At 44.2% G+C, this 18,423-nt stretch overlaps 1 long non-coding RNA gene across 1 annotated transcript in view; it reads right to left on the minus strand.

Moving 5' to 3' along the window:
- LOC110259831 (uncharacterized) overlaps window positions 1–18,423 on the minus strand; it is a 51,505-nt gene that overhangs the window by 11,920 nt on the left and 21,162 nt on the right. The window contains exon 3 of the long non-coding RNA XR_014840031.1: window positions 2,039–2,134. This is a non-coding gene — a long non-coding RNA (uncharacterized LOC110259831). The remainder of the gene's footprint in view (window positions 1–2,038; window positions 2,135–18,423) is intronic.

Here is an 18,423-nt window from a genome sequence, read left to right on the forward strand (position 1 = left end):
ATGGTGTAGGTCGCAGACGCAGCTCGGATCCCGTGTTGCTGTGGCTGTGGTGTAGGCTGGCAGCTACAGCTCCTATTAAACCTCTAGCCTGGGAACTTTCATATGACGCGGGAGCGGCCCTAAAAAGGCAAAAAAAAAAAAAAAAAAAAGACACCTAGGGCGTACACGCTAATTAGGCATCTACTAATCAGGCCCTGTTAACCCTGCCCCCACCCTGGCGAGGCTCCCATGCCCAGAGGGCACCAGAAGCAGAGGCAGGTGACCCAGCTCAGGGTGGCGCAGGGCCCACAAGGCCTGTGGGGACACATGGGAATTCCTGCCTGGGAAGAGCCTGGAAGGCTTCTTGGAAGGGGTGGCGTTGGGTCTGGAAGGGGTGGCGTTGGGTCTGAAAGAGGGAAACTGCGGGGAGGAGGGAGGGCGGAAGCCACCGCGAGGAGAGAGGGCGGCTCCTTGCGGGCTCAGAGCTGAGCTGGGGGCGCCAGGCGGAGACCCATCCCACCCCGGGCTGGCCCAGCGCCCGCATCCCTGAGGGCAGCCCTTGGGGTCTATGACGGGGCGGCCGGGGCGCTCATGACCTCTCTGTGCCTGGGTCCCCACAGGGTGAAAGGGACGTGGGGCCCCGTGGGCGTATCTGCCACCTGTGGTCCCGATGGCGCCATGTACCAACCGCAGTCACATCCCTGTCCCTGACGGGAGCCTCTGCCGCCCCGGGTCTGGGGTGGCCGGAGGGCAGGGGGCGCCGGGAAGCCCAGCTCCGCTCCCCAGGACCCTCGTTCTCTCACACCGGCCCAGAGTAGGTCACCCGACTGAGCGCAAAGTCCAGGTGTAGACGGGTGGCCCCATCCGCAGGGGCAGACGGCAGGGACTCCGTGAGGGCGAAGACTTGGGCCCATCGGAGAACAGAGGCCAAACCTGTGGGCGAGCCCCCCCCAACCCCGGGCCTGCCTCCAGGCGGACCGCAGAGCACGAGGAGCGGAAAACCCAGACGGGGCCCCCGGGTCTCTCTCTCTCACTCACTCACTCACTCACACACTCACACACACACACGCACACACACACGTGCACGCGTTCGGGTACTGTAACAGACCGCCTACTGCATACCCGCCATGCTGGAGACATCAACCACCCTACCATTACACAGCGCCTACTGCATACCAGCCACGCCAGAGACATCAACCAACCGTTACACAGCGCCTACTGCATACCAGCCAGGCCGGAGACATCAACCAACCTACCGTTACACAGCACCTACTGCATACCAGCCAGGCCGGAGACATCAACCAACCAACCGTTACACAGCGCCTACTGCATACCAGCCAAGCCGGAGACATCAACCAACCTACCATTACACAGCACCTACTGCATACCAGCCAGGCTGGAGACATCAACCAACCAACCGTTACACAGCACCTACTGCATACCAGCCAGGCTGGAGACATCAACCAACCAACCGTTACACAGCACCTACTGCATACCAGCCAGGCTGGAGACATCAACCAACCTACCATTACACAGCACCTACTGCATACCAGCCAGGCTGGAGACATCAACCAACCCTTCCCCCAACCCCGGGAGTAGCAGGCACAGTCCCAATGGAAAGGCGATGCCCCAAACAGAATGAGTCATGGGGGTTGGCCTACAAAGGTCATTTCCAGAGAGAGGGTAGAGGGGCCCCAAGAGACAGGGCCACCAAGCCTGGGGTCCCCTTGGCCCCCTGGATGAGGGGAGCAGCTGCAGGAGAGGGGCTGTGCAAAGAGCCCACCAGGGCCCTGAAGGGGCCTCCCCCAGGGGACCACAGCCCCGGGTGGCCGCACAGAGGAGGGCCGGGGACGCACGCCCACCCCACCCGTGGCCCCTCGGCTCCTGCGGGCTTCCTCGCACCTTGGCCAAATGGCCACAAAATCAGGAGGCAGAGAGTCCGGTGATGAAGTCCACGCACTGGGAACACGGACAGTGCAGGGATGAGCAGGGGGCAGAAAAGACGCAGAGGGGCCACTGGGGGCCACCTGGGGGCCTTTGGAAAAGAGGCAGCACTGACCTGAGTCCGACGTGGGCTGACCGGGTGCTGGCGGTGCAGGAGGCGGAAGCCGTCCCTTCCCTGGCGGAGCCGGACGCAGGAGCCCGTCCTCGAGACCTCAAAGGACAAAGAGGAGTTGGCACCATGCGTGGGGAGTTGGGGGCGGGCCAGGGGTTTCCTCCCGCAGGGACCAAGGCAGCGCCACCCCCACTCTGAGGGGCAGGTAGGTGCCGATGGGGGTCAGAGCTGGGGCCGTGTGGGACTGGGGCGGGGGGGACGAGGGAGTGGCTGAGCCAGGCTCCGGTGGCCTGCCTTGCAAGCATTGAGGGCATTAAAATTGGGCTGTGGGTCTTGGGGGCCCTGATGGCATCTTATAGAATGATAACATGTATCAGAGTTCCCATCGTGGCGCAGTGGTTAACGAATCCGACGAAGAACCATGAGGTTGCAGGTTCGATCCCTGGCCTCGCTCCGTGGGTTAAGGATCTGGCATTGCTATGAGCTGTGGTGTAGGTTGCAGACATGGCTCGGATCCCGCGTTGCTGTGGCTCTGGCGTAGGCTGGTGGCTACAGCTCTGATTCGACCGCTAGCCTGAGAACCTTCCTGTGCCACGGGAGTGGCCCTAGAAAAGGCAAAAAGACTAAAAAAAATAAAATAAAATAAAAGAAGAACTTGTATTGATTTTCCCCTTATCTCAAAAGAAACTCTTTATTACATAAAGGTTAGAAAGCAGCTGAACATAAAGCAGAAAATGGAAACACTGTATCTCAGCACCCCAAGATAACACAATAACCATGGCAAATATTCTGGTCCCCGTCCCTCCAGGGCTTTGCGTGTAAGTGCAGCAGGCTTGGAAATTCCATGCACAGCAGCAGCTCTTTACTTTCTGAAATAGCAGATTTTCCTTGGGAGCCTCCAGCCCCTGGATGGGGCGTGGGTGCCGTGCAAAGACACGGGAGACCTGGCAGGATGTGTGCAGGATCCAGTAGGGAAGAAAGCTCAGGGAGACAGAGAGGAAATAGCTAGAATATATTGGACGTAAGAATGGGTACGGGGGGAGTTCCCGTCGTGGCACAGTGGTTGACGAATCTGACTAGGAACCATGAGGTTGCAGGTTCGATCCCTGCCCTTGCTCAGTGGGTTAAGGATCCGGCGTTGCCGTGAGCTGTGGTGTAGGTTGCAGAAGCGGCTCAGACCTGGCGTTGCTGGGGCTCTGGCATAGGCTGGCAGCTACAGCTCCGATTCGACCCCTAGCCTGGGAACATCCATATGCCGTGGGAGCGGCCCAAAGAAATGGCAAAAAGACAAAAAAAAAAAAAAAAAAAAAAAAAAGAATGGGTATGGGAGGTGTTCCCGTCGTGACACAGCAGAATCGAATCCGACTAGGAACCATGTGGTTGCAGGTTCGATTCCTGTCCTCACTTAGTGGGTTGAGGATCCGGCGTTGCTGTGAGCTGTGGTGTAGGTTGCAGATGCAGCTTGGATGCTGTGTTGCTGTGGCTGTGGCGTGGGCTGGAGGCTACAGCTCGGATTCGACCCCTAGCCTGGGAACTTCCATATGCTGAAGGTGCGGCCCTAGAAGAGGCAAAAAGACCAAAAAAAAAAAAAAAGGGGGGGGGGTGAGGTTTACTGCTCAACGGTTGAGACGGTCTCACAGATCACCCACCTGCGTGGACATGGGGACGGGCGCTGGGGACCGTGAGGGTCCTCCTTGGACCACTGCCACCTTCTCGGCATCTTTTCTCACTCCCATTGCATTTGTCTTTTTGGTCTACTGTCTGGAGACTTCTAGAGTCTTTTTTTTTTTTTTTAGGGCCGCACCCGCGGCATATGGAGGTTCCCAGGCTGGGGGTTGAATAGGAGCTGCAGCTGCCGGCCTGCACCACGGCCACAGCAGTGCCAGATGCTTCCCCACTGAGCGAGGCCAGAGATCGAGCCCGCCTCCCCATGGGTTCTAGTTAGATTTGTTTCTCCTGAGCCAGAACAGGAACTCCGGGTTTTAGGTTTTGTGCTGTTTTTTTAACTTGAAATAATTCTAGAGTCCTAGGGGGTCGCAGAAACAGTACCCAGAGTCGTCCACCGAGCTCCCGCAGTAACATCCGCCGTACCCGCAGCCCAGCACCGCGTTTTCTTTGAGAAGATAAATAGTTTTCCTTTTTACATTTAAACCCACATCCTCTTTTGAATTAACTTTTGTATAAGATGTGACATTTGGGTCACAAAGGTTTTTAGGTTTGGGCTTTTTTTTTTTTTTGCCCATGGATGTCTAATGTCTACCTGCTCTAATAGAATTTGCTGAAAAGACTGTCGCGCCTCATTGAATGGCTTTTGCCCGTTTGTAAAAATTCAGAGCTGTGCTGGGTGGGCCTCATTCTGGGTTCTCGCTTCTGTCCTGTCAGTCTGTGTAACTGATCCGTCACAGCACCCCGTTTTCACTCAGCTAAACTGCGCATCTTAACGGTGAGGAGACGGTCTGCTCCCACTGTGTTCTTTTTTTCCCCCCAAATTATTTTATCTGTTCTAGTTCCTTTGCCTTTTTGTGCAAATTTTAGAAGAACCTCATCTAGGAGTTTCTGTTGTGGTGCAGCCAAAACGAATCCGACTAGGAACCATGAGGTTGCAGGTTCCATCCCTGGCCTCGCTCCGTGGGTGAAGGATCTGGCGTTGCCATGAGCTGTGGTGTAGGTCGCAGATGCAGCTTGGATCCCGTGTTGTTGTGGCCGTGGTGTAGGCCGGCAGCTGTAGCTCCAATTCCACCCCTAGCTTGGGAACCTCCATATGCTGCAGGTGCGGCCCTAAAAAGCAAAACAAACAAACAAACGAACAAACCAAAAGAATAAGCTTGTCTACAAAACGTTCTACTGGGCTTATCGTAGTAATTGTGATAAACCTGTAAATAAACTCAGTCAGGATCTATGTTGCGTCTTGCAATCCACGAATATATTATGCCTCTCCAATTATGTGAATATTCTTTAATTTTTTTCATCAGCATTTTGTGTTTTTCAGCATACAAATCCCATGCATGTTTTTCGTAGACTTATCCCTATGGGTTTTGTTTTGTTTTTTTAGAAATTGTAAATAGTTCTGCGTTTTAAATTTCAGTTTCCGTGTGTTCACTGCTAGTGGGTAGAAATATGACTGATTTTTGTATGTGCATCTCATTCACTGCAAACTTGCTGAGTTCTTTTTGTACCTAATTTTTTCCTCTGAAGTTTCCATTGTCTCGTGTTGATAGATTCATGCCTGACTTAAAAAATTAATCATTGCACGCACGGTATTTGTCATTCTTTTGCTTTCAACCCATCTGTGTGGTTATATTTGAAGTGAGTTTCCTATAGACGACATAAAGGCGGCCAATTTGAAAGAAATCCATTCTGACAATCTGTCTTTTAACGGATGTATTTAGACCAAATTTCCTTGTAAAATAACCACTGACATGCTGGGGCTTAAGGCTGGCATTTTATTACCTGTCTTCTATTTGTGCCCTTTGTCGTGCCAATCCTTGCCCTTCGTGTGGGTTTTTTGACCATTTTTTGACTATTTTTAATAATTCCACGTAACCTATGATGTTTTTGAATCTATCTCATTGTATAGTTTTGTTGTTTTTTGTCTTTTTGCCTTTTCTGGGGCCACACCCGCGGCATATGGAGGGTCCCGGGCTAGGGGTCGAATCGGAGCTGTAGCCGCCGGCCTGCACCAGAGCCACGGCAACATGGGATCTGAGCTGCGTCTGTGACCTACACCATAGCTCACGGCAACGCCAGATCCTTAACCCACTGAGCAAGGGAAGGGACCGAACCCGCAACCTCATGGTTCCTAATCGGATTCGTTAACCACTGCGCCACGACGGAAACGCCTCTCACTGTATAGTTTTAAGTGGTAGTAACATCCAGATATTACAACACTTATCACAGTCTGCTGGTATCAGCCTTGAATTACTTTACGTGGACTACAGAAACCTTACTTCCATGTAGGTCCTTCATCCTCCTCCAGCTTTTAAAATATAATTTTTATAAGTATTTCTTCTACGTGCACGGAGCACTATACCAGATGATGTTTACAATGTCTGCATGGGCAATCAAATATAATGTTTAAAACTCATGGAGTGAAAGACAGTCTAGCATGTTTCCTTCACGTGGCGCCTATTCTACTGTTCTTCCCTTTCTGAAGCTGCATGCCTCCTTCTGTCATGAATTATTTGAAAAAAATTATTTTCTGTTTGAAGAACTTTTATTTATTCATTTATGTATTTATTTTTACATTTTTTGTCTTTTTGTTTTTTCTGGCGCCGCTCCCACAGCACATGGAGGTTCCCATGCTAGGGGTTGAATCGGAGCTGTAGCCACCGGCCTACCCCACAGCCACAGTAATGTGGGATCCGAGCCACGTCTGCAACCTACACCCCAGCTCACGGCAACGCCAGATCCTTAACCCACGGAGCGAGGTCAGGGATCGAACCCTCAACCCCATGGTTCCTAGTCGGATTCGTTAACCACTGCGCCATGACGGGACCTCCTGAAGAACTTTTAAAAAGCCATTGCTTAAAAGTAAATCTTCGGGTGACGAATTCTTTTGGATTTCCTTCACCCAAGAATATCTTTTTCCTCTGCATTTCTGAAGGATAGTTTCACTAGGCATAGAATTCAGGGTTGACACTCATTTTATTTTGGCCTTTTCCAGCGGCCTCCGTGGTTTCCGCTACGACCACTTCTATTAACCAAGGCGCTGCTGCTCTGTGGTAACATGTCATTTCTCTCTAGCGGCCTTCGAGATTCTGCCTGTGTGTGTGTTTTGCTTTCAGAAGTTTGATTACGAAATGTCTCCGCATAGATTTTTTAAAATCCACTTGGCATTTGCTCTGCTTCTTTAGGCTTAGACCTTTCACCACATTGGGGACGATTTTAGACAGTCAACATCTTTCTCAAGCCACTAAAAAGAGGGACATCTCCTTGGACAGTCACAAAGGTTTGAGAGGCAACCAAGAGCTCAGGCAGCGTTGGAGGAGAAGGTTCATTGTCTGCAGGAGGCCCCTCCTTCAAGACTGCAGAGGCGGCTCTCTTATCTAACGCATAGAAATTAACACAGAGAGTCAAGTGCGGTGAAGAAACAGGAAAATATGTTCTAAATAAAACAACAAGATAAAACCTTCAGGAAAAAGACCTTCATGAAATGCAGATAAGCCGTTTACCTAAAAAGAGTTCAAAGTAATAGTGAAAAAATATACTCGCCAAGCTCAGAAGGAGAATGGATGAACAAAGTGAGAATTTTAACAAAGAGGTAGAAAACAAGGTACAAAATAGCAGTCGCGGAACCAAAGGATGTAATAATGGACCTGAAAAGTACAGTAGATGGGTTCAAGAGCAGACTAGATGACACAGAAGGATCGGTGAACTTGAAGGGAGCAGCAAAAGAAAAAAAAAAAAAAAGAATGAAAAAGAGTAAAGATAGGAAGTGATGGGACAACATCAAGCAGGCCAACATTCAATTATTGGGGTCCCAAAAGAAGGGAGGGAAAGAGGCAGAAAAATTAGTTGGAGAAATGGTGGCTGTAAATTTCCTAACCAAGGGAAGGAAACAGACATACAGATCCAGGAATCCCAAAAAGTTCCGAATAAGATGAACCCGAAGAAACCCACACAAAGACACATTATAATTAAAATGTCAGAAGTTAAAGACAGTAGAGAATCAGGAATTCCTGTGGTGGCTCAGTGGAAATGAATCTGACTAGTATCCCAAGGACACAGGTTTGACCCCTGGCCTTGCTCAGTGGGTTAAGGATCCAGCATTGCCATGAGCCATGCCGTAGGTTGCAGATGCAGCTCGGATCTGGTGTTGCTGTGGCTGTGGCGTAGGCCAGTGGCTACAGCTCTGATTCAATCTCTAGCCTGGGAACCTCCATATGACAGGGATATGGCCCTAAAAAGACACCCCCCCAAAAAAAAGATGGGAGGGAATCTTAAAAACAGTAAGAGAACAACAAATTCTTATCCTGATAGTCATAAGATCATCAGCAGATTTACTGGCAGAAACTTTGCAGGCCAGGGAGGCATGGCAAGATATATTCAAAGTGCGGAAAGAAAAAACCCTCCAACGAAGAAGAATCTATCCAGAAAAGCCGTCATTCAGAATTGACAGCGAGATAGAGAAAAAAGCTGAAGGAGTTCACTGCTGCGAGACCAGTCTTAAAAGAAGTGTTAAAGAGATGGCTTTAAGTGGAAACAAAAGGGCAGTACTTCGTAGCAGGAAAACAGATGAAAGCATAAATCTCACTGGCAAAAGTAAATAGACAGTAAAATTCAGAATAATGTAATGTTGTAAAGGTGGCGAGTTCATCATGGATAAAGCTAATATGAAGTTAAAATACTAAAGTAGCAAATATAGCTAGGACTACATTAATTTGTTAAGGTGTATTCAAGATAAAAAGATGTAATTTGTGACCTATAAAAACATAAAGCATGGGAGGTGTGAGTAAAAATGGAAATGAAGATGCTTTAGAATGCATTCAAATTTAAGTTGTTTTCAGCTTAAAAGAGTCTGTTGTAAATATAAGTTGTTTTATGTAAGCCTCATGGTAACCACAAAGGAAACCTCTATAACAGATACGCAAGAGATGCAAACAAAAATCCAAGGACTGGATCAGGATGGTGGGGGAGTAGGATATGGAGCTCGCCTTTTCCGACAAATACATAAAAAACCCCATCTATGTGCAGAATGATTCTCACAGACCATCTACTGACCTGCGGCGGAAGACTTCAGACTTCCAAAAGGCCAGAAAATTGCCACATAACTGGGTAGGACAAAAGGAAAAAAAGAGAGAGAGAGAAGAGAGGAAAAGGAATCAGGATGGGACCAGCACCCTGGAAGGGACCTGTGAAAGAGGAAAACCTTGAGAGAATATCATGAACAATTATATGCCAACAAATGTGAAAACCTAGATTAAATGGACAAATTTCTAGAAACATAGAGCCCACCAAAATTGAATCAAGAAGAAATAAATAATTTGAACAGACTTCTCACTAGAAGTGAAATAGAGTCAGTAATAATAATAATAATAATAATAATAAAAAAACTCCCTACAAACAAAATCCAGGACCAGATGGCTTCACAGGTGAATTCTACCAAACACACAAAGAACTTATACTGATCCTTTGAAATGCTTCCAAAAGATTGAATAGGAGGGAACACTTCCAAAGAATTTCTATGAAGCCACCATTCCCCTGATATCAAAACTAGGCAAAGATACCACTAAAAAGAAAATTATAGGCCAAAGTTGTTGACGAATATGCAACACCTATATGCAAAAATTCTTAACAAAAATCTAGCAAACCGAATCAAACAAGGCATAAAAAAGATCACATACCATCACCAACTGGGATTCATCACAAGTTCGCAAGGATAGTTCAACATATGCAAATCAATCAATATAATAGATTGGCAAATCAATCAATACAACACACCAAAAAGAAAAGTCAAAAACCACATGATCATCTCAATAGATACAGAAAAAACATTTGACAAAATTCAACATCCATTCATGATAAAAATTTTACCAAAGTGGGTATAGAGGGAACATACCTCAATACCACAAAAGCCGTTGATGATAAGCTCATAACCAATATAATGCTCAATGGAAAAAAGCCAAAGCCTTCCTGCTAAAATCTGGAAATAGACAGAGATGCCCACCCTCACCACCTCACTGGAAGGCCTAGCCACAGCACTCAGACCAAAAAAAAGAAAGAAAGAAAAATTAGCCAAATTGAGAGGGAAGAGGTAAAATTGTCACTCTATGCAGATGACATGACACTGTATATAGAAAACCCTAAGGACTCCAGACAAAGACTGCTATAGTAGCAGGATACAAGATTAACATTTAGAAATTGATTGCATTTCTGTATACTAACAATGAAATATCAGAAAGGGAATGTAAAAAAAAAAAAAAACCAAACAAACAAACAAAACACAACAAAACATCCCAGGAATAAACCTGACCAAGGAGGCAAAAGATGTATACATTGAGAACAATGAAACATTAATAAAGGAAATAAAAGAAGAATCAAAGAAATGGAAAGACATCCCATGTTCTTGGTTTGGAAGAAATAATACTGTTAAAATGGCCATACTACCCAAAGCCTTCTACAGATTTACTGTGCTCCCTATCAATTACTCATGGCGTTTCTCATAGAGCTAGAACAAGTAACCCCCAAAAGTATATGGAGCCATAACATAACCAGAGTTGCCAAAGAAATCCCGAGGAATTAAAAAGAAGAAGGAGGCTAACTCTCCCAGACTTCAGTCAATATTACAAGGCTATAATAACCGAAACAGTGTGGTACTGGTACAAAAACAGACATACAGATCAATGCAACAGAAGAGAGAGCCCAGAAATAAATACACACACTTATAATCCGTTGATATTCAACAAAGGAGACAAGAATACAAAATGGAAAAAAATCTGTACAGCAAGTGGTGCTGGGAAAGTTGGACAGCTGTGTATAAAGCAATGAAATTAGAACATACGCTCACATCATACACAAAAATAAACTCAAACGGCTTAAAGACTTAAATATAAGACAGGACACCATAAAAATCCTAGAAGAGAACACGGCAAAACATCCTTTGACATAAATTGTGCAAATGTTTTATAGGTTGGTCTTCCAGGGGAACAGAGATAAAAACAAAAATAAACAAATGGAACCTACTCAAACTCACAAGCTTTTGCCCAGTAAAGGAAACCATAAAAAAGCCAAAGAGACAACCTATGGAATGGAAGAGTGTATTTGCAAATGATGTAACCGACAAGGGCTTAATCTCTAAAATATATGGGGGGGGAGGGAAACTTCATACAACTCAACAACAAAACAAATAACAGAAGCAAAAATGGGCAGAAGACCTAAATAGACATTTCTCCAAAGAAGACATAGAGATGGCTAGTAGACACATGAAAAGATGTTCAACATCGCTAATTACTGAAGAAATGCAAATCAAAACCACAGTGAGGCACCATCTCACACCAGCCAGAATGACCATATCAAAAAGTCTACAAATAACAAATTCTGGAGAGGATGTGGAGAAAAGGGATCCCAGTTACACTGTTTGTAGGAATGTGAATTGGTGCAGCTACTATGGAAAACAGCATGGAGGATCCTCAGTAAACTAAAAACAGCATTACCATTTGATTCTGCAATCCCACTCCTGGGAATATATCCAGACAAGCTATCATCAAAAAGATACATGCACACCCATGTTCATAGCAGCACTCTTCACAATAGTCAAGACCTGGAAACAACCTAAATGTCCATCAACAAATGAATGAAGTAAGAAGATGTGGTACATATATTCAATGGACTACTACTCGGTCATAAAAAAGAATGAAATAATGCCATCTACAGCAACAGAGATGTGACCAGAGATTCTCATGCTAAGTGAAGTAAGTCAGAAGAGAATGACAAATACCATGTGATATCACTTATATGTGGAATCTAAAATATGGCACAATTGAACACATCTACAAAACAGAAATAGACTCACAGACATAGAGAACAGACTTGTGGTTGCCAAGGAGGAGGGGGGAGGGGGTGGGATAGACTGGGAGTTTGGGGTTAGAAGATGCAAATTATTACATTTAGAATAGATAAACAGGGACCTACTGTATAGCACAGGGAACAATATCCAATCTTCTGAGATAGACCATGATGGAAAACAATATGAAAAAGGATGTATGTATATGTATAACTGAGTCATTTTGCTGTACAGCAGACATTGGCACAACGTAGTAAATCAACTATACTTTAATAAAAAAAACTTGAAAAAAAACCTCCAGGCATCTAGGAGTTCCCATTGTGGCTCAGGTGGTTAAGAACCTGACATACTCTCTGTGAGGATGTAGCTTCAATCCCTGGCCTCACTCACTGGGTTAAGGATCTGGAATTGCCACAAGCTTCAGCATAGGTCATAGATGAGGCTTAGAACGGATGTTGCTGTGGCTGCGGCATAGGCCTGCAGCTGCTGCTCTGATTCAATTCCTATCCCAGGAACCTCCATGTGCCACAGATGCAGCATTAAAAAAACAAACAAAACCAAGACGCTGAGCATACTACTATAGAAAATCAAATCATAAAAGGGAGCAAGAGAAGAAAGGAAGGGAAGAACTATAAAACAGCCAGAAAACAATGAACAAAATAGTAATAAGTACAAATCTATCAACAATTACTTTAACTGCAAATAGACCAATCAAAAGCAGACTGGCTGGAATTCCCACTGTGGTGCAGTGGGTTTTAGATCTGGTGTTACTGCAACTGTGGCACAGGCCTCAGCTGTGCCTTGGAGTCAATCCCTGGCCTGGGAACTTCCATATGCCATGGGTGTGGCCAAAAAAGAAACAACAAACAAACAAATGAGACTGGCTGAATGAATAGAAAAATAAGACTCATATATATGTTGCCTACAAGATACTCACATCAGATGCAAGTAGTCACCCAGACTGAAGGTGGAGGGATGGACAATGTTATTCTTTGCAAATGGAAACCAAAAGAAATCTGCACATCTCTACTTATATTAGACAAAAGAGACTTTACGACAAAGAGTATATATAAGAGACAAGGGAACTCTGTCTCGTCACTTATGATGGAGCATGACGATATGAGAAAAAAGAATGTACGCATGCAGGTGTAGCTGGATCACCTTGCTCTACAGCAGAAAATTGACAGAACACTGAAAACCAGGGATAATGGGAAAAAAATCATTATAAAATAAAAGACTTTTATAGATTAAGAAAATATATATATATATATATATGAGACAAAAAAGTCATTACATGATGATAAAGGGGTTATTTCAACAATAGAATTTAACATTTGTAAAGGTTTATGGACCCAATATAGAAACACCTAAATATACAAATCAAATATTAACAAACCTAAAGGGAGAGATAAATAACAACACAAGAATAATAGAGAATGTTAACAATTCACTCTCAACCACTGATCATCCAGACAGAAAATCAATAAGCAACTTGGCCTCAGTAACATGTTAGGCCAGAAGGACTTAACAGACGTACGCATAAAATTCCATCCAAAAGCAAAAGAATATACATTCTCCTCAAGTACACATGGAACATTATCCTGGATAGAACCTATGTTAGGACACAAAGCAAGTCTTATTAAATTTTGGACAATACTTTAAAATTATATCAACCATCTTTTCCTACTACAGTGATATGAAACAAGATCAGTTACCAGAAGAAAACTGGAAAAAAATCACAAATATGTAGAGATTAAACAACATGCCACTGGACAACCAATGGGTCAAAGAAGAAATCAAAAGAAAAAATTTAAATATCTTGAGACAAATGAAAATGGAAATACAACCTACCAAAACTTATGGGCTACAGAAAAAGCAGTTCTAAGAAGGAACTTCACAGTGGTAAATGCTTGTAGCAAAAGACAAGAAAAAAATCTCAGATAAACTGCATAACTCTACCTCTCAAGGAACAAGAAAAAACAAAGCCCAACTTTAGTAGTAATAAGGAAATAACAAAGATCAAAGCAGATATAAATAGAGACTAAAAAAGACAACAGAAAGAAATCAATGAAACTAAGAGTTGGGTTTTTTTTTTTGAAAAGATGAACAAAAGTGGTCAAGTGTTAGCTAGACTCACCAAGACAAAAAGAGAGAGGACTCATGTGCATAAAATAGAAAATGCAGGGGAGTTCCCGTCGCGGCGCAGTGGTTAACGAATCCGACTAGGAACCATGAGGTTGCGGGTTCGGTCCCTGCCCTTGCTCAGTGGATTAACGATCCGGCGTTGCCGTGAGCTGTGGTATAGGTTGCAGACGCGGCTCGGATCCTGCGTTGCTGTGGCTCTGGAGTAGGCCCGTGGCTACAGCTCCGATTCAACCCCTAGCCTGGGAACCTCCATATGCTGCGGGAGCGGCCCAAGAAATAGCAACAACAACAACAACAAAAGACAAAAAAAGACAAAAAAAAAAAAAAAAAAAAAAAAAGAAAAGAAAAGAAACGCCAACCATGGAGTTCCCGTCGTGGCGCAGTGGTTAACGAATCCGACTAAGAACCATGAGGTTGCGGGTTCGGTCCCTGCCCTTGCTCAGTGGGTTAACGATCCGGCGTTGCCGTGAGCTGTGGTGTAGGTTGCAGATGCAGCTCGGATCCCGCATTGCTGTGGCTCTGGCGTAGGCCAGTGGCTACAGCTCCGATTGGACCCCTAGCCTGGGAACCTCCATATGCCACGGGAGCGGCCCAAGAAATAGCAACAACAACAACAACAAAAGACAAAAGAAAAAAAAAAAAAAGAGAAAATATAAGCAAGATGTAATAACTGATATCATGGAAATATAAAGGATCGTAAAAGACTACTATGAACAATTATACTCTAAGAAGTTGGATAATCTCAAAGAAATGGATACTTTCCTAGAAACATACAACCTACCCAGAATGCATCACGAATAAATAGAAAATCTGAATCAAGTAATTACTACTGAAGAGATTGAATCAGTAATCAAAAACCTACCAACAGGAGTTCCCGTCGTGGCGCAGTGGTTAACGAATCCGACTAGGAACCATGAGGTTGCGGGTTCGGTCCCTGCCCTTGCTCAGTGGGTTAATGATCCGGCGTTGCCATGAGCTGTGGTGTAGGTCGCAGACGCGGCTCGGATCCCGCGTTGCTGTGGCTCTGGCGTAGGCCGGTGGCTACAGCTCCAATTCAACCCCTAGCCTGGGAACCTCCATATGCCGCGGGAGCGGCCCAAGAAATAGCAACAACAACAACAACAACAACAAAGACAAAAAACAAACAAACAAAAAAAACCTACCAACAAACAAAAGTCCAGAACCAGATGACTTCACTGGTGAATTTTACCACACATTCCAAAAAGATTTAATATTTCTCCTCCTTAAACTCTTTCAGAAAATTGAAGAAGAGGGAACAAGATCAGCGCTATGCTGCTATGATAACCAGACAAGAATGCCACAGGAAAACTGCAGGTCACCATTTCTGATGAAATAGATGCAAAAATCCACAAGAAAATATCAGTAAGCGGAATTCAACAATGCATGAAAGGGAGGGATAACTTAGGAGTTTGGGATTAATATACACACACTGCTATATAAAAAACAAACAATCCACAAAGACCTGCTGTAGAGCCCAGGGAACTCTGTTCAATATTCTCTTATAACCTACATGGGAAAAGAATCTAAAAAAGAACGGGTATGTGTATCTGTATAACTGAACCACTTTGCTGTACACCGGACACGAACACAACGTTGTAAATCACCTATACTCCAAAGTAAAATAAAAATTAAATTAAAAAGGAAAGATAAGGTCTAAGCCCTTAAGCACTGGTTCTGAGCAAGGCCATGCACCATCGTACTGCTCTACACTCTTTCTGCTTGCTGCAGTGCCACCATGTTTAATTTGTTGGAGGAGACCATGGCATGAAATAATAGGATAATGTAATGAAGGGGGTTGCATGAGATTTTACAGAATGTTGCAGAGCAATGAGCTTGCTTTGCTGTGGCTTTTGTCCTTTTTCTAAATCAATGCCTCGTGCCAAGCTGGAGCTCTGTGTTCCTGGAGGCTTTGTCTCATGATTAACATTGCAGTTAGTGGGAATCCTTTAATAGTCTTTCCAAACGTTCAGGAGTCGAGCTTAGCTTACTGCTAAGGTATAAAAACATTTCCCTTATTATTATATTCAACATCATCCAACTATTTCCGAGTGCAGAGTCGTAGCAATTACTTTGAAGGAGAAAAAGAGCATTGCTATCAGGTCTCATCCCTGGATTCAAATCCCAGTAATACATCAGCTCCGTGACCTTGGGACTACTTAATCTCTCTGAGCCTCTGTTTCTTCAGGTGCATAATGGAATCCTCAGTAGTAACTACCTTACAGAGATCAGGGAGATTAACTATGTCCCTTTGGAAATGCCTGAGGAATGAAATGATATGATATCTGGGATTTGCCTAAAAGTAGCCACTGACATGGGGGGAGTGGGTTGGGGGTACAGATGAAAAAAGATTTACCACAAGCTGAAAATCACTGAAACTGGAAACAGGCACACCAGGGCTTTGTCTTTATTTTGCATGCATTTGAAATTAGACAAAATAAAAAATTGGTTTCTTTAAATGATCACATACCACGATCAAGTGGAATTTATTCCAAGGGTGCAAGAGTGGTTCAACATCAGCCAATCAATCAATGCGATGCACCACTTTAACAAAATGAAGGATGAAAGTCATATGATCATCTCAATAGATGCAGAAAACACATTTAGCTAAATTCAATATTCACTTACGATGAAAACTCTCAACAAAATGGGCATAGAGGGAACATACCTCAACCTAATAAAGGCCATATGTGGCAAGCCCAAGATAACATCACACCCAATGGTGAAAAGCTGAAAGCTCTTCCTCAAAGATCAGGAACAAAACAAGGATACCTGCTCTTGCTACTTTTCTTCAACATAGTGTTGGAAATCCTAGCCAGAGCAAATAGGCAAGAAAAAGAGATAAAAAGCAACACATTGGAAAGGAAGAAGTAAAACTGTCACTGTTTGCAGATGACATATTCTATGTTCAAAACCTTCAAGACTCCATGAAAAACTGTTAGAACTAACACGAGTTAAGTTGCAAGATACAAAAATCTGTTGTGTTTCTGTACACGCATGACGGGAAACATCCCATCTACAACTGCATCAGAATAGGCTACCTAGGAATAAATTTAACCAAGGAGGTGGAAGACCTGTATCCTGAAAGCTCTAAGATATTGATGAAAGTAGTGGAAGAAGACTAGTAAATGGAAACATACTCCATGCTCACGGATTGCAAGAATTAATATTGTTAAAATGTCCATACCAGCCAAAGGGATCCACAGGTTCCACGCAATCCCTACCAAAATTTCAATGGTATTTTTCACAGAAATAGAACTAACAATCCTATATATGTAAGGAACCACGAAGACCCCAACAGCCGAAGCAGTCTTGGAAAAGAAGAGCAAATCAGGGAGTTCCCGTCGTGGCTCAGTGGTTAACGAATCGGACTAGGAACCATGAGGTTGTGGGTTCCATCCCTGGCCTTGCTCAGTGGGTTAAGGATCTGGCATTGCCGTGAGCTGTGGTGTAGGCTGCAGATGTGGCTCCGATCCCACATTGCTATAGCTCTGGTGTAGGCTGGCGGCTACAGCTCCGATTCGACCCCTAGCCTGGGAACCTCCATATGCCATGGGAAGCGGCCCTCGAAAAGGCAAAAAGCCAAAAAAAAAAAAAAAAAAAAAAGAGCAAATCAAGGCATCACACTTCCTGATTTCAAACCATAGATATTTACAAAGCTCTATTAATCAAAGCATTGCGGTATTGGCATAAAAATAGATATACAGATCGATGCAACAGAATAGAGAGCCGAGAGATAATGTATACATACATGGTTACTTTATGACAAAAGAGCCAAGTATATACAACAGGGAAAGGACAATCTCTTCAATAAGTTGTGCTGGGAAAACTGGACAACCTCATGCAAAAAAATTACAACAGGACTGCTAGCTTACACCACACAAAAAGCCAATTCAAAATGGATTAAAGAAATTGTATCCCCAAAAATCAAATATCGGGAATACACCTGACCAAGGAGGTAAAGGACTTATATGCCAGGAACTATAAATCATTAACCAAGGAAATTAAAGAAGATGTAAAGAAATGGAAAGATAGTCCATGCTCCCGGGTTTGGAAAAATTAATATTGTAAAGATGGCCATACTGCCCAAAGCCATCTACAGAGTCAAGGCAAGCCCTATCAAATTACCCATGACACTTTTCACAGAACCAGAACAAACAATCCCAAAATTGATATGGAACCACAAAAGATCCAGAATTGCCAAAGCAATCCTGAGGAACAGAAACCAAACAGGAGGCATCACTCTCCCAGACTTCAGGCAATATGACAAAGCCACAGTCATCAAGACAGTGTGGTACTGGTGACAAAACAGACAGACAGACCAATGGAACAGCATAGAGAACCCAGAAATAAACCCAGACACCTATGGTCAATTAATCTTTGACAAAGGAGGCAAGAACATAAAATGGGAAAAAGAGAGTCTTTTCAGCAAGTATTGCTGGGAAACCTGGACAGCTGCATGCAAATCAATGAAACTAGAACACACCCTCATACCATGCACGAAAAGAAACTCAAAATGGCTTAAAGACTTAAAGGTAAGATAAGACACCATCAAACTCCTGGAAGAGAACACAGGCAAAACAATCTCTGACATCAACCTTACAAATATTTTCTCAGATCAGTCTCCCAAAGCAACAGCAATAAAAGCAAAAATAAACCAATGGGACCTAATCAAATTGACAAGCTTTTGTACAGCAAAGGAAACCAAACATAATACAAAAAC

The sequence above is a fragment of the Sus scrofa genome, chromosome 3, assembly GCF_054392235.1.
Source record: "Sus scrofa isolate SSC_HxYL_T2T_F1_AM1 chromosome 3, Sscrofa_HxYL_maternal_Yorkshire_Landrace_v2.0, whole genome shotgun sequence".
Classification (NCBI taxonomy): domain Eukaryota; kingdom Metazoa; phylum Chordata; class Mammalia; order Artiodactyla; family Suidae; genus Sus; species Sus scrofa.